The following is a 14,854-nucleotide window of genomic DNA, read 5'->3' on the forward strand; positions in this document are numbered from 1 at the left end:
GGGGCGGGGAGAAGGCAGCGCCAAGCCAGCCAGGCAAAGTGATAGAACCGGTACCAAATTTCTTCCCAACACGGGAGGCCGATGTACGTTCCCCCCTGGCGAGCGGCCAGCCGAAACCCAGTCACACAGCTGGCAGAAAGGGCAGCCCGGGCAGCTGAGCAAAAGCGGAGGCTCAGTGAGGCAGGAGGGGGGGCGGATAACTTTCTTGTGGAGCACGGGGTGAGCGGGCAGCCGCAGCTCCCTCGGACCGGCGAGAGCTCCGCGGGCTCCGGGCGAGCCGGGCAAACACCGCCTCCCGCGGGCGGCCCGGCAGCTCGGGCGCCGCGCCCGGGACCGCGCTCTACCTGCGCGCCGGGGGTCGCGCTCACCCGGTGGTCCCGGCTCACCCTCCCGCCGCCCGCGGGAAGCGGCTCCCGCCTCGCCGCCCGCTCGCCCCTCTCCGGCACGGGGGCCGGCCCGGGGGAGGGCTGCGCGTCACCGGATCTGGCGGCGCCGGCAGCGGGGCGGCGTTACGGAGCGCCCCGGGAGCGGCGGGGGGGCGGGCGGGGGTCCCGGGCGGGGCCGGCATCGCCGCGCCTGGCTGCGGCCGCGGTGGCGGCGCCGCGCCGCCTCGCCTCCCCTGCTCGCCGCGCCTCGCCTGGCCGCTCGCCGCCGCGGAGGGGCGGCGCTGCTCCCCGCACGCCCCCGCCCGGCGCCCCCGCTCCGTCTCCGGGAAGGGCGCGGGGAGCCCCACGCTCCCCCTCAGCGCGGCGGCGGCCGGGGTGCCATGCCGTGTTAGCCGGCGGCCCGCCCCGAGGTAGCCCCGGCGGGAAGGAGCGCGACTTGCCGGGCTGTGGCTGACACCATGGGCACCGGGCGGGGGGGCGAGGCGGCCGGGCTCCCTGCGCTCCTCGGCTGAGCCCGGGGATGTGCCGGCGCCCGGAGGAATTATTTTGGAACTAGCACGGAGCGGTGCGAGGAGGACGAGCGGCACAGCGTTTCACAGCTGCGAGGAGGTCGTCCGGCGGTGCTGTATAGGCAAGTAAGCGCTTGCTTCCTTTTCGCTGCGTTCCCTTCGTCTCGAGTGACTTTTTTTTTTCCATGCCCCTGCTGGTCGCTTGCTCCCAGTTCGGAGGCAGGATGGTCGGCGGCGCCAGCAGCAGTTCCCGGGGGTTAAGGTGCGGGGATTGGTGGCCGGGCTTGCAGGGGAGCCCCGCTCCAACTCCGCCGGAGTCCGCCGCGGGCATCCCGCTGGTGCGGTGCTCCGGTGCATTGCCGGGAAGGAAGCTCCGTGTCCAGCGCTTCCCACTTCTTCAACTGTAAGAGGTGATGCCTTCTTACAGGCATTTCGTAATGTAAAATGCCTTCTCCTCTTTGCTGAGCTGTACTAAATTGTAGGAGTTCTTAATTTGATTTCTATCAGTGCTTCTTGTGGGAGAGAGGCAAGATGCGTGTTAACCTTTCTTACGCACTTCTGGATTCAGATAGTGAACCCAGAGTTTTGATTTTTATGCCCTTAACTTTCTTATGCCCTGCCTGGTGTTTTTCTTTGAGATGCTCTTGCTGTGAGGTCATGGTTTGTCCAGCCTTGTTTGTTTGCTTCTAGCCTGTGGATATTTATTGCTATATTTGACGTGGCAATGAAAAGAAAAGTTGACTGTAATTTATTTCAGTGTAAGGAGGACAGGTTGCAGGCAGGGGACTAATTCTGCTCTCATGGGAACTCCACTTCAAAGGAAGAGGCCCATGGGGCTGTAATCTCCGGCTGAAAACTCGGAGAGCTCAGAGCAGACCTGTCACACTGCAAAGAACGAGTTCTGTTCACCTTTCAGCAGTGATAATGTTTAAGCTAAGCTGCCTGCCTTCCGTACCTGTGAAAAAACCTGACTCTGAAATGCAGGGAATAGAGATGTGAGTTCTCGGCAGGTTTGGGAGAAAGCTGAACTTCAGTCACCGTTTAATTAAGTTTGCTCTTACTGATTTCCTCAGTGTCTTCTCTATGAGCCTGAAAACTGCAATCTGTTACAGTGACCTTGATGCATGTTGTATTCTAACATGAACGCAGCACAGAATAAAAGTATTTACACAGATTTACAGCTAAACTCTGATGTTTCACTAGGAGCTCAGTCAATTTCAGTGAATGTGCTAGTTTCAGCAGGGGCACTGGGCATGGTACATGTGCAGGAAATAACTTAGGAAAATAACTTGCTAATAGTGATGAAATTAAAAGTTGCAGAGTTGGAAACATATGTTTCTGCAGAAATGCCACTGTGTGTGAAATGTCTGATGAGTTTTGGATGTTTCATTTTCTAATCAGTGAGATCTGTGCTGAAAGGAGTGTGTAGGTGTGTGTGGTAATCTCAAGGCTTCCAGGTTAATGCACTTTGAGTTGTCAGCAGCAAGAGATCTTTCTATGCGCTGAAATACATTTTTATGTTGATGCAAGATTAACATGACAAGATTAAAAAATGTTGGAATGTCAGTATGGTAAACATGTAACTCAAGTTTATAGCTGATAGTTGAACTAATCCTTTCCTGTAATGATGGAAGGTAAACTGGCTGAAGGGAGTGTCATTTGTTTCAGTGCAGTTTATGGAGAGTGTTATTATGGTTTGTTCGTATTTCCATCTCTCTGGTGATGCTGTGAAACACAATTAGAATAACTGCTGCTAGACAGTGGGATGCAAACCTAACCGTTACTTAAAACACTCAGCTTATTCTGCCTCATATCAAAAAAAGTATAGTTTTTGGCAAAGTCTGCCTATGGTTCTATTGTAGTAATTCCTTCCTCTGTTGCAGAGTGGCAGGCTTTCACTAGGCATGTGCATGGGGAGAACATGAAACACTGAAGCATGCACTGATCTGGAATTCATTTGGGTTATGTATTACATTTGAGGTTTCCACAATTAGCATGAGTAAGTGCTTATGCCTGATTATATGAATAAACGGAGTTTAAAAATTGTATTAGCTTTGTCACTTCTGATGCGTATTGCAGACTCCTCTTTTTCCTTTTTAGTCCTTCAAACTAATCTAATGCTATACTCACTCTTTGCCTGGAGAGGAAGAATACATAATTTAATGATTTATCATTTGGCTTTTGCAGTGTCTTGTCCCATAGCTATGAGATAATCTAATGAAGGTCCCCATCACTGAATTAAAGAATAAAGAACATGATGTTCTAGACTTTCATTTACAGTCAGATTTTCCCTCTTTAACGTGGCTAAAGAACTCAGTTTTCACAAGGCTGAGAAATAAAAATAAATGTTTCTTTTTCTGTTAGAAACTCGAAAAGGAAGGGGAAGGTAAGACTTGAGGTCTTTAAAGACATCATTAAAAACATCCACGTTTAAGATAATGATCAACCTCATTTACCTTCACATATTTTCTTTATCTTTTACTTGGTACTTTTCAGAAATGCTTCCTGCATATTGATCCTTTGTTTTACAATATGTATAGTTCTTAATTTTAAAAATTCAGGAGTGGCAATCACACACTTCTCTGTAAGGCTCTTCTAGAATCCTTTTTAATGTTCTGTATCCCACTGGTCTTGTATCCTTTGAACCCGAGATTTCCAAAGTACACTATATCCAACATTATAGTATGCATTTTTGCTTTAATTCTATGTAAATCTCTTTAATAGAGAAGATTGTTGACTTTGATTCAGAAATTTCATGGCAAGCTCAGACGTTATTTTTCTTTCCTATTTTTTTTCATGTTTGCTCAGTCATGCTTTTTGGCTTTTTTGGGCATAGCTTTCATGAACAGACAAAGACCTGTAAGCAAAATGAAAACCACCAACAATTAAATGTGATTTTTCTAGTCAGCCCAACCCAGTTGAGTGTGTAATTTCTATTTATTCATCTTAGATTGAATATTAACACAAAAAACCAAGAGCTGTAGTTTGCTCTCAGTTCTTCCCTTTGAAGTGCTCAAGTAAGTACAATTTCTTCATTCTTGTAAATTAGCACTGATCCTTGTACCTGTACCTCAATATGTTTTTCTGGTAGTCATCACCACGTTTGCTTGCATTCATTGTTAAAAAGCTAAAGAGTTGTTGTGAATGATAAGAAACATCAAGTGGATTTAATTTGTCATGTTTCTTGGCCCTTCACATGGCTGTGCTTTCAATTAAAGTTTCCAGAGAAAGGCCTGAATGTGGTTGGATTGAATACCAGCATGAGTCTGCTACATCAACATGTATGTACCTCTGGTATTATGCTGTGACACTGGCTCAGCATGATTACACAGAAAAACTTCTGTGTTTGCTGAGTTTTATCTGTCATTAACTGAAGAGTCAGAAAGCCTTACTGTTGTTGTGGCCAACCTAGATTTTCTGCATTGCTGTTCCAGATCAGAGGAAAGAGAGAAAGCATACATTAAAAAAACACCAAAACCCCATAACTCAAAACAGGTCATGTCTCAAAGATATAGCTATAATCAACACCAGGGAATGCAGTGGAGACACGTCCAGGGAAATTCACACACATATTTAATCATCCAAGGAGGAAATTATTATTCATCTTGAGCGATTGATTTAGTCTTGAGAGATTGATTTAGTAGGTGATGTGTCTACCCCTTATGAAGAAGAGGAGCTCCATGATATGGAAACAAAGCTTTTTTCCACTGCACACTTCAGTTGTGGCTGTCACTGTTGTTTGGGACTCTAAGCCTTATCTTCAGTAATTAGCTCAGCTTGGCCAAAAGAGATGGAATGCTCTGTTGTGTGATGAATCTGGTGCTGCAGCAGCCAAGGGCTGGGTTGTGTTCTGGGGACTTACTCTCTTCAATTTATTAAAGTAATGAGTAGAGGAAAACTAATCAAGAAGAGTGTTTGGGATGAGATTAATTTTATGATTTGTTCTCTGGTTTATTTTGGGTAATGTTGGGCGAAACCATAAAATCAGTGTGATACTTATGTAGCAATAGTTTTGACTGACATATATAAAAATATGTCATATATTTATTTATATATGTAACATAAATAAGTGTTCCATAAAATAGGATTAAGGTTTTGCAAATGAGGCCAGAACATGGATAAATGTTACTGCTGGACAAAATCTGCTGTACCACTGGGGTACTTCAGAGATAAGGAGTGGATGGTTTATGAAAGGCCATGGTGTGTGTTCCACTGTGGAAAGCAGGAGGTTCCCCCATGCCAGGGACTGAGCACAGTGGAAACAGTCATGCCCTGAGGGGGCAGTGGATGTTCCCAGTGTGGAATAAAACTTGGAGTAAAGCCAAAGTCCCACACTGGTGCTCACAGGGTGCTTTTCAGCAGCCATGGAAATTCCTGTGTAAGATGTTGTTGAGGTGAAGGCACTGATGCTTTACTGCTTTAATACTGGCATGGATACTGAGTCTGTGAAAGAATTCATGGCTTCAGGTATGCTGTGGGTGCAACTGATTGATTGCTCAATTCTGCAGGTGGTTGTCATCTGGAACAAGGATGAATTTTTAATTTTTTTCTATGAAGTTTGTTCCTTGCTCTTAGATTTGAGTGTTCATTTCCTTGGTTGGTTGAGATTTTCAAAGGTTCAAAGGTGTGCTTTTTAAGCTGATAAACATCAAGCACTTCTGAAGTGTTTGTTGCTTGGAGATTCTGAGATAGCACCAGAGAAGGAACCATTTATTCATCTGATTATTCTGAAGTTTGTCTTTATTTTATTTTTGCTTATTTTCAATGTGTTTTTTCAAATAGTGAAAAGTGTACTTGGTTTCATGTTGAATATGTTAGAAATGACATTTTAAGTAAATTTTATATTGCTTTTGATCAAATTATTCAAGTAGACTCAGATTAAGTGTGAATAAAAGCTGAGCAAAACAAAACACGTGCCTTTTCCCCTTTACTCTTTGTATTAAATTTATTTTAAAAACAGCTAACCATAAAGAAGTGAGAATGAGAGTGCTGTTTATGACATTCATATTTATTCTGCTTTTTGTTAAAAACAAAAGGGAATTTCATTATCTTGTACAAATGACAATCATGAGTGATTGTAATCATATCCTCTGATTTTTTCTTGGTGTGTAGACTATCTTGCTATTTTTATTGAATTTAGTGTAAAAAGTAATTGATTTCAACAGGTATAATGCTAAGAACTTGGGAATATTTAAAAATCTTTTTAAATTTTGATATTCGTACTTAATCTAGCTGTTAATACTTGTCTTAATATAAAACACTATTTCTTAATTACAGAATTGTTTCTAAAATTCTTTCTTTTTTGTTTTGCATTTGCTATGTTAAATATATCTTCAATCATAATTATGTGAGATAGCTTTTTATAGTTTCTCTACATTCCAAAATGTTTTGATTGACTCTTTTAACAGTTCTGAATAATGAACTGTATGCTTCAGCTTCTACAACACAAATGGACATTGATTTTTCTTTGACTTGCTTTTGACCCCTAAAGAAGTAAAGTCATTAGAATTATGCTTGAAAGAGCTTTGCTCTCTCTCCTATCATTTTATATATATTACAAACAGGCTTTGGGAATTAATCTATGCTAATCAGATTTTTTTCAAGTGAAAAAGGAGGGGAAAATCATCAGCTTTACAGTTGTCTTGCAGCTCTAGGTTTCATCACTCACAGCTGCCTGCCTGTATCCATTACCAGTTGATACTGCAGCTGTATGTCCCTGAATGCAGCAGAATTCACAAACAGTTCTTCTTTCTCACAACTGTTTTATTGGCTATTAAATGGCAAACATTTATGTAAAGTATAAGAATTTGGTCAGTGCAATGCAGTTGTTTTCAAGTAACAAAGCACTGATGCATGTGTAGAGTTTCTCCCTGAATACAGGTTTTGAGTAAAAGACAGCATCAGATCTGGTTTTAGTGTCTGGGGTGCATTCATTCTCATTCTGTGAGTTACGTGTTTTACTTTTTAATGAAACAGCTTTACTGATGCAGAATGTAAAGGTAAAATGTAAAAGATAAAAAGGAGTAGTCTTTTCAAAGTCAGCTGGAGAAATGGAAGCAAGAGCAAATTTGGTTTACAGTGCCGAGGAGCTGGCATGGTGGACATGGAAGGATAGAGCTCTTCCAGGGGTGCAGTTCCTTGGCAGAGCTCCCTGTCCCTGAACTAAGCAACTCCATTAACCTAAATGCAAAAACAGTCATTCTGCTGCTTTTTCAGCTGGAGCAGCTTCTCTGTCAAATACAGTGGCATTTGTGAAGGAGTTTTATTGGAGGAAGCATACTGCACCTGTGCTAGAGGCATTTCCAAGCTAAGTGTATAGAAATCATGATAGCATCTGGTGATGATCACCCCTCATTTTATTTAAGCTCACTGAGATAAGAAAGGACCTTCCTGGATAATTGAATGCACAAGGAGATAATTTCTTTCTACACTGTCGTTAGTCTTTCAGCTAGCTTATTCTTAAGCATTTGTAGTAATAGTTCATCATATCCTTCTTTTCAAAACTTACTGTCTTATGCAGTTGTGATGTTGTCTGGGCTAGTTCCTTGGGGTGTCTTAATTAAAATTGCTTAGATTTCATGTTATTAATCTGTTTTATTCATCAGCTTTCATTTCCACTACATTAAATAACTTTCTTAACCTCCAAAGGGGGAGCAGATCTTACTGATTAGTGATTATATATTGTTTTATTCTCCATGTTTTCAATGCTATTTATGTTTGCAAAGTTTCCTTGTTAATTTAGAAAAACCCTAAACCTTCTGATTTTTGTTGCATGCTTTGCTTAATGGAGAAATCCAGTTGTTAGCAGTGATTTGATATTGCCATTTGTCACTATGCTCGTGCACAGCGTGCCCTTTCATGTACATCATACTGCCTTTTTGCAGCCTCTTTATGATGCTGCAATACTTCTTTCTGAAATGAAACTTCCAGGGTTAATCTCAAGCATTATTCTCTCATGTGATACATTTTATACCCAGTGGATTGTTTTCTCAGGTTTAAGATTCTGTAGCTTTTTGTGCTGTGCTTCTGTGTCTGTGTACAACTCTGCATATAATTCTTAATAAACCCTGTGTTTACAGCACTGAGTCTGTGAGTCTTTGCCTTTGAAACGATACTTGATTTTTGTTTTTACTGTTGACTCTTTATTATTATAAATTAGCCGTATTTGTCAAACTGCAGCAAAAGCAGTTTTTGGGGAAAAAAAACCCCACACATTTGGGGAAATGAAAAGTAAAATATTTGAGCATCAGTCCCCTTTTGGAAGATTATCTGTCATTTTCCTTTTAGTCTAAAGAGCATGAAAAGATTTCCCCTGCTAGTCAGTGCATGATAGTACTGGCCACTATGTGCATACACCTGTATTCTTTCTCTACAGGTTTTTGATGGCTGTGGAACTGTGAGCCTGAGATCACAAGTAGCTGGGGTCATAAAGGTCTAGCCAGACTGCATGAAAGAAGGCAGTAAAATATAGTGGGTTTGCTTTTTCATTCTTTATGCTGTGATAGAAAGAGGCTATATATGACCCTTGAAAAGAGGAAAAGGTGAATAGTTGCATTTCTAGACAAAGCACAGAGAGAACTGCAAGAAGGACAGAAGTAAAATATTTGATGAGAGAGCTTCTGTCTGTGTTTTTGAGGGGAAAGAGGTGCTTTCCAAGACAGCAATTGTTCAGTAATCTTCAGAATTGCATCCTTGAAATACAGACTGCTGCTTGTGAAGGGTTCTACCAGAAAAGTGTTTTCTTTCCGTATGAGAAATGTCTGGGTAAGACTCTATTTGTGTCATTGTTCTCCCAAAGTTCCATGAATTCCCCATATTTAAAGCAAGAACTCATGTACAAGAATTGAATTGCATCCTTAGGAGGACTACATCCTTCTGCAGGTACATCTGTGGATGTAGTTGAGAAACTCTGGTTTTTGTGCTATCTGAGGGTGGCCTCAATGTGCACAAGAAGCAACATGGAAATCATTGAGCCTCTTGTGTTGCCTTATGTTAGGAGAGATACAAGTGTCATCATCAGGATTTCTCATTCTTTTTTTGCCCTGCAATGCATGAACATATATGTACCTCTGTCTTAAGATGAATTCTGCCATAAATTTTGCTTCCTACACATGCCTGTTTCTAAAATAGACTCTACAGTATTCAGAACTCGATGGAGACTAATGGAGTTATGAACCTCATTTCACAATTCTAATTTCTGTAGGAAAGCTATCTGGGCACCTTACTTTCCAGCAAGTAGATCTGGAAAAAAAAAAAAAAAGTTGAAACCACCTCTAGGGGCAACTCTAAAAATATAAAAATAAGATTCTGTGCCTTTTAAGTACTAATTCTGCTTCAGAGAAAGTAGATGAGAAGGAGGCTGCTTTCATGGATCAAGTGTCAATATTACTTGAGTTACAAAGCAATAAACCAGCTTAATTTACATTCCTCATTTTATGGCAGCAGAATTGTCTTTTCTGGATGGCAAGAAATATCTTAGATCTTCTTATGTATAATAACTCTCTCTGGAGGCATTTAAAGTGCTGGAAAAAAAACTGAACAAAAGCTTGCAAAACCTGTGAAGTACTTTGAAGTTCTGCAATTATGGCTAAATGTCACTTTCTGCAGGTTTATGGCATGTAAGTAGCTGGAGATGCTACTGTGGGAAAAGCTAGTCCTTCATCTCTAAAAAATACACCTCACAGTAGTAAACTGTATGAATGTGTAAACTATCCTGCTAAGTGTTCAAAACCTGTGGTCAAAACCCATCTTAGCTTGAAAAGAGGGTTGAATTATGTAAATACCATATTTTATTTGAAAGATTTTCTTACCACCGTAGATCTAAAATACTCTTCTTGTATTTAGAAATCATGATAACTTGAAAACATTCTTTTAAGTACTACAGTGTAATGCTAGACATCAAAATTATGGTCTCTAATACAAGCCAGTTGTTTTCACAGTACTGGGGCCTATTTGGGGTGAAGATTAGGGACTATAAAAATTTATTCAGCATACTGAGTGCTCCAGATTGGGAATAACTGTATGTGCCAAGAGCACATTTCTAGGCAGCCTTCAATTTAGGATGAGGGTTCCTCTAGAGTCTGCAAATCGTATCTTCAGAATGACATTTCAACCTTTAAAATAATGGGAAGTGAAAATCCATGAAGCAATAATGTATAAAAATAACTTGGTGTGCTGCATGCAGCAGGTATCTAAAGTGAAGGGTATGCTGCTCACAATCTGAAGGCTTCTGGAGGTACTGCTGCTCACAGTCCTAGCTGCTGGAAAAGAGACACTGTATGTTGTTCTCTGTTTAGAGAAGTTGTTCTTGGGGTAAGGCTCATGGCAGTTCTATTGCTGATTTCCATAGCAGCTGCCTACAGTTACTTGGAGGGAGAGTGCAGGTGTTTTGCAAGAGCAGGACAGGCATGATGTGTGACTGAGTCAGCTCCTTCCTCAGCCATGGGGGAGGATGTTCTTCCACTGCACGCTCAATTTTCATCAGTCTGGGAAGCCTTTGATTTACTGAAATACTCAAGGCAGCTTTTGAAGTGTGAAATTACTTGTATGATGGTCCCTTCTGTCTGAGTAGCTGCCCAGTGTGTAAGGCCTCACTGAAGTGCTCCTGTTAAAATCTTGGACACAATATTTCTGCTACAGGTCAGTGAACATGCTGCAGGGGGTTTCTTGTGGCAAATCTCACATTTGGGGTGGGTGTTCTTCCCCTAAAAGCTTGGGCTGTGTTTATCCTCACAGCCATTACTGATCTCTCCCTATCTCCTGTGTTGCACGTTGTAGCCCATCCTGTCAGTTGCTCCTGTGTTTGCTATCTGCCAGCACCAGGAAGGTTTGCATCAGGCTTTCCCTGGCCACCTTCTTGGTTGGTATCTTGCAGGACAGTGTGTGTTTATTTATGAGATTCATAGTTCTGAGACTTACTTTTGGGAAGCCTGTGAGATTTTCAGAATAATAATCTTATAATGGTGTGATACAGTCATATAAAAGTAGATCATTCAGGGAAGAAGTGGTGCATAGGGAATTTTCTTTGTTGTTTGTATGTATAGCAATGATCATACATGGCACGTCTTTGAGATTAAGGTGGCATCATGATAGAAGTGACATGATAGAAAAGACTTATCAACTCATCTGTAAAATAATGACTTCAAGAATAACATTTGTTTCTATTTCTGGTTAGTGATGTATACATACAGAGAGTATATTTTTTTTTAAATAGCCATAAGGCATGATTTTTGCTTTTCAGCCAGTTTTTCCCTGAAGGGAAGACAAAATTGGTAATTTGAGAACAGCTCATGCTGATGCTTCTGAGGATCATCCCTAGTTAGAGTTCCACACATCCCCCTGCACAGTACTTCTGTTGTATCCTTTACTGGCTTCCAGCTTGAACAGTGTATGTTTTACACATATTTGTGCACATACATGTGTTCAGGGTAGAGAAATGTCTGTAGCAGATATATATCAAGTATCAAATATGATATACTATGTGCTTTTCAACCTTGATAACCCTGGAATTTGGAAATTTGTAATAAAACCATCTTTGATCATGAGAGCAGCCACATTATATGGCTAGATATTCTTGTGGCTTCTATTACAGCTATGTAGAGAGTGGCCTGCGCTTGTACAGGGATTGACCCTCTTTCAGATAATCTTTCTCAGTCTGCATGCTCTTCTCAAATGTATTCAGAGGTACAAGTGAGGATCATTTCCCTGGCCTGTTAAATCTTCTCTTTATATTCCTCTGCTCATTCTTCCTTCCTCATATCAAACCGAACGTCTCTTTTGTTTTCAAAGGTTTTGTTTAGTAAAGCCAAGCATTAGGTGCTGTATTTAGGAGCTTACTGAGGTTTCTGTTCTTACCACCAGCCCATCATTGTCTGTATGCCTGAAATTTCCCCAATACATGCTTTGCTGTCTCTTATGAAAGTAAAAACGCTCTACTTGAAAATCTGCCTTTATAACATTTGTTTGTCATCTTAACTTCTATGAGGATGCTTGCAGGAATTTTCATTATTAAAAGAAATAGGCATTAAAATCTCTCTGATTCATAGATACAAAACTGTTGAAAATCATCCACTCATTTAGGCTTGAAGTCAGTTCCAGATGGAAACCCCTTTCTTCATATTTTCATCCTTTTAATCCAATAACAGTGTCTAGTGTTTGTATACTGCTGTGCATTAATATATCCTGTCTCAGGGCATGAAAATAATGTTTCTTGTTTCAATAACTACACTTGACTACTTAATTTTAAACTATTTAATTTACATTTCTTTGGTGAAATTGCAGATACTTGATGTGAATGGTTTTAGACATCTGCCTTTAGGCAGTACATAACAGACAAGGACAGATTACCTGGAAATCTACTTTGAGTTTGATGACATCCCAGTTTTCTTTATGGAGGAATCTTCAGCATTTGGTTGCAGTTGGGGCAGTGATAGGTGTTAGGTTCCTTGGACTTAGATCTCTTTTCATTTGTTCAGCAACAGAAAATTCAAAGGGTCAAGAGTTTATTTTAAAAATACAGGGAAGGGATTTAGGAATTAACAGCTTGATCAAGAGAAATTATGTTGTTTTGACTGTACAGTGAATTAAAAAATGCAGTGAATTAGTGAACAGTCGTCTTGCTCTTGAATCCAGACTGTGAAGATGTGAAATGTAGGGAGACCAAAAAAGAAGACACGGATTCTGGTGTTCACTGGCTCCTCTCTGAGTCACCATCATGCTCATGAAATGTTGGAGTGGGCAATGAGTATTCCAATGAGTGGGCAGTGCTGGATGACTGCACAGTTGACCTGCCTCCTCCTTGGAAAACACATCCTGGTCTTTTGTTATATTCCATACTCTCTTCCTCAAAGGCTGCAGTCCAAAAATAACATAGCAACCAGCTGTACTGCTGGAATAAAGGAGTGGTGGACCTGTTTTAACTAAAGAGAGGTGAGTGGGTGTGGTTTGTAGGTTGGTCAGAAGTTGTGTGAGCAATTGGTTGTTAAACTGATCTGTTACAATTTTTTTCAAACTGGTTAAAACTTTTTTTTCAACTGGTTACGACTTTTTTCAAATTGCCTTATCTATGCTGTAGAATTTTACCTCAAGTTTTTCTCTAAGTAATATTTTTGTTTCTGAAATTTAAGAAAATTTCATAACTGTAAGCTTTAATTTAAACTGCTTTTTTTCAGTTTGCAATGTGAAGTGTACAGAATAGAGCAGGGTCTCAACAGTGCACTGGAACTCTGGATTGGATTTGCTCTGTGATCATCACATAGACTTGTGCACATTGCATAAATTTCTTTTGGTTCATTTATCTCACAGCTTAAATTCATACTTTGTGCACACATGGTTAGTACTCTGAGACTTCATTAATGAATGGTTGCATAAAGGTTTATTTCCAGTTGTTAGTGACAGTGGCTGCATACAGCATGTTAGATATTGATTTACATGCGGTTTTGGTTTCTCAGGATGTTTTTCACGATCTCATGGCAAATTCCTGTATACTTGGTCACTACTTTCTCTGGTGTTTTACTTTTTGGAAGAACATTACACAAACCTGGAAAATAATATGATTTGTTCTAGGAACCTTTAAAATGGATTTGCCTAAATCTACTCTTGACATTAATTAAATTTATTATAAAGTCATATTTGCTTATTTAGCAGTTTCTGTCTTAGCTAATGCATCTTAAGGAAGAGCACTTGAACGTCTTAGGATTCATTTAGTGTAATAAACACTTGAAGGGATCTTTTTGCAACCATTCTGCCTGTGAATAGAGCCACAAATGCTAAATAAATGTTTTGTTTTTCTACTAGAGTACTGTAAAAGGAAATAGTGGGCTACTATTTAGAGAGGTATAAATTCCCTAAATAAATTGCATTTTTGCTTGTAATTAAATAACACTACAGCTGAACAGATGGGAAAGTAGCCCATCCTGCTTCTCAAATTCTGACTTTTAAAAACAAAATATTTTCCTACATGAGTATTTAATTTTGAAACTTCTATGTGGGGACATGGGGTAAATCTGTATATAAATTCATTACGACATTAAATTTTTGCTATTATCACAATAATTAAAGTAAAATTGAAATGCAGGAATAATTTTAATGAAGATGGAATGATAATCTAGTATGAAGCCAGCTAGAAAACACTGTTAAACCAGTTTTTAACATTTGCTTTAGGATGACTTCACCATCTTACTAAGTATTTATATTCTGGCAAGGACTCTAATGTATGAGGCATGTGCATGTAGGATTAATGGGAAGAACTATGTAAACAGCATAGTAATAACAGTCTAAGTTATCCCTTTAAAGTAGAGAGGGGAGAACTGCCCATACTGATTCTCTCTGTCCCACAGCACCTCGACAGCTACTCATTCTGTAAGATGAATCAGCAAGCAAGTGTATTAATTGCTGATATGAGACATTAAACCACTTATAATTTATGTTTTGCTATCTTAGTATGCAACAGATGCCCTTTAGGAAAGATTTGTCTCTGCTGTACTTTGTGGTGGTGGGTTATCTATCAAGAATAAAAGCTCACATCCCTGGTGGATGTGTTAATTGCTAGTTGGATTAATAATGGAGACTGTGTTTTCCAGCTATGTGTTTGCACAAAACCTTTAGGAACTTTCACTGTCAGTACAGCTCCTTGTATGAGACATTTTGCTGCAATTGAATATAGGGAAGAGACTACAGACACCTAAAGGCTTCAGACATCCAACTGTTGCCCACCCTTCACCTTTGTGGGGTATATATGTGCAGCATGATTGCAGAAACTTCATTTTCCTAGGCAATCAAAGTAAAAAACAATCACCTCTATGCCAACATATTCTTTGGTTTTCTGTCAGTCTCTGGATGTTTGGCCTACTGCGCTGTATTTCAGAATACAATTGTTTGTTTATAGAAAACATATTGTGAATCCTAGTTAAAGCTTATTTTGGCCAAATTGATAATTATGATACAACTGGGAAAGGCAGT

The 14,854-nt window shown here is 40.4% G+C and overlaps 1 protein-coding gene across 4 annotated transcripts in view; it reads left to right on the top strand.

Annotated features, from left to right (window-relative positions):
- Positions 1-571: 571 nt before the first annotated feature.
- SNTG1 (syntrophin gamma 1) overlaps positions 572-14,854 on the top strand; it is a 314,522-nt gene continuing 300,239 nt past the window's right edge. For 3 of the 4 annotated variants that reach the window (XR_013773870.1, XM_079302828.1, XM_079302830.1), the window contains exon 1: positions 572-1,017. The gene's annotated coding sequence lies outside the window, so the exon portion shown is untranslated. Of the gene's footprint in view, positions 1,022-14,854 lie in introns of all 4 variants that reach the window. The other variant, XM_079302829.1, reaches the window with a different exon arrangement.

Source organism: Erithacus rubecula (assembly GCF_903797595.1).
Source record: "Erithacus rubecula genome assembly, chromosome: 3".
In the NCBI taxonomy this organism is placed as follows: domain Eukaryota; kingdom Metazoa; phylum Chordata; class Aves; order Passeriformes; family Muscicapidae; genus Erithacus; species Erithacus rubecula.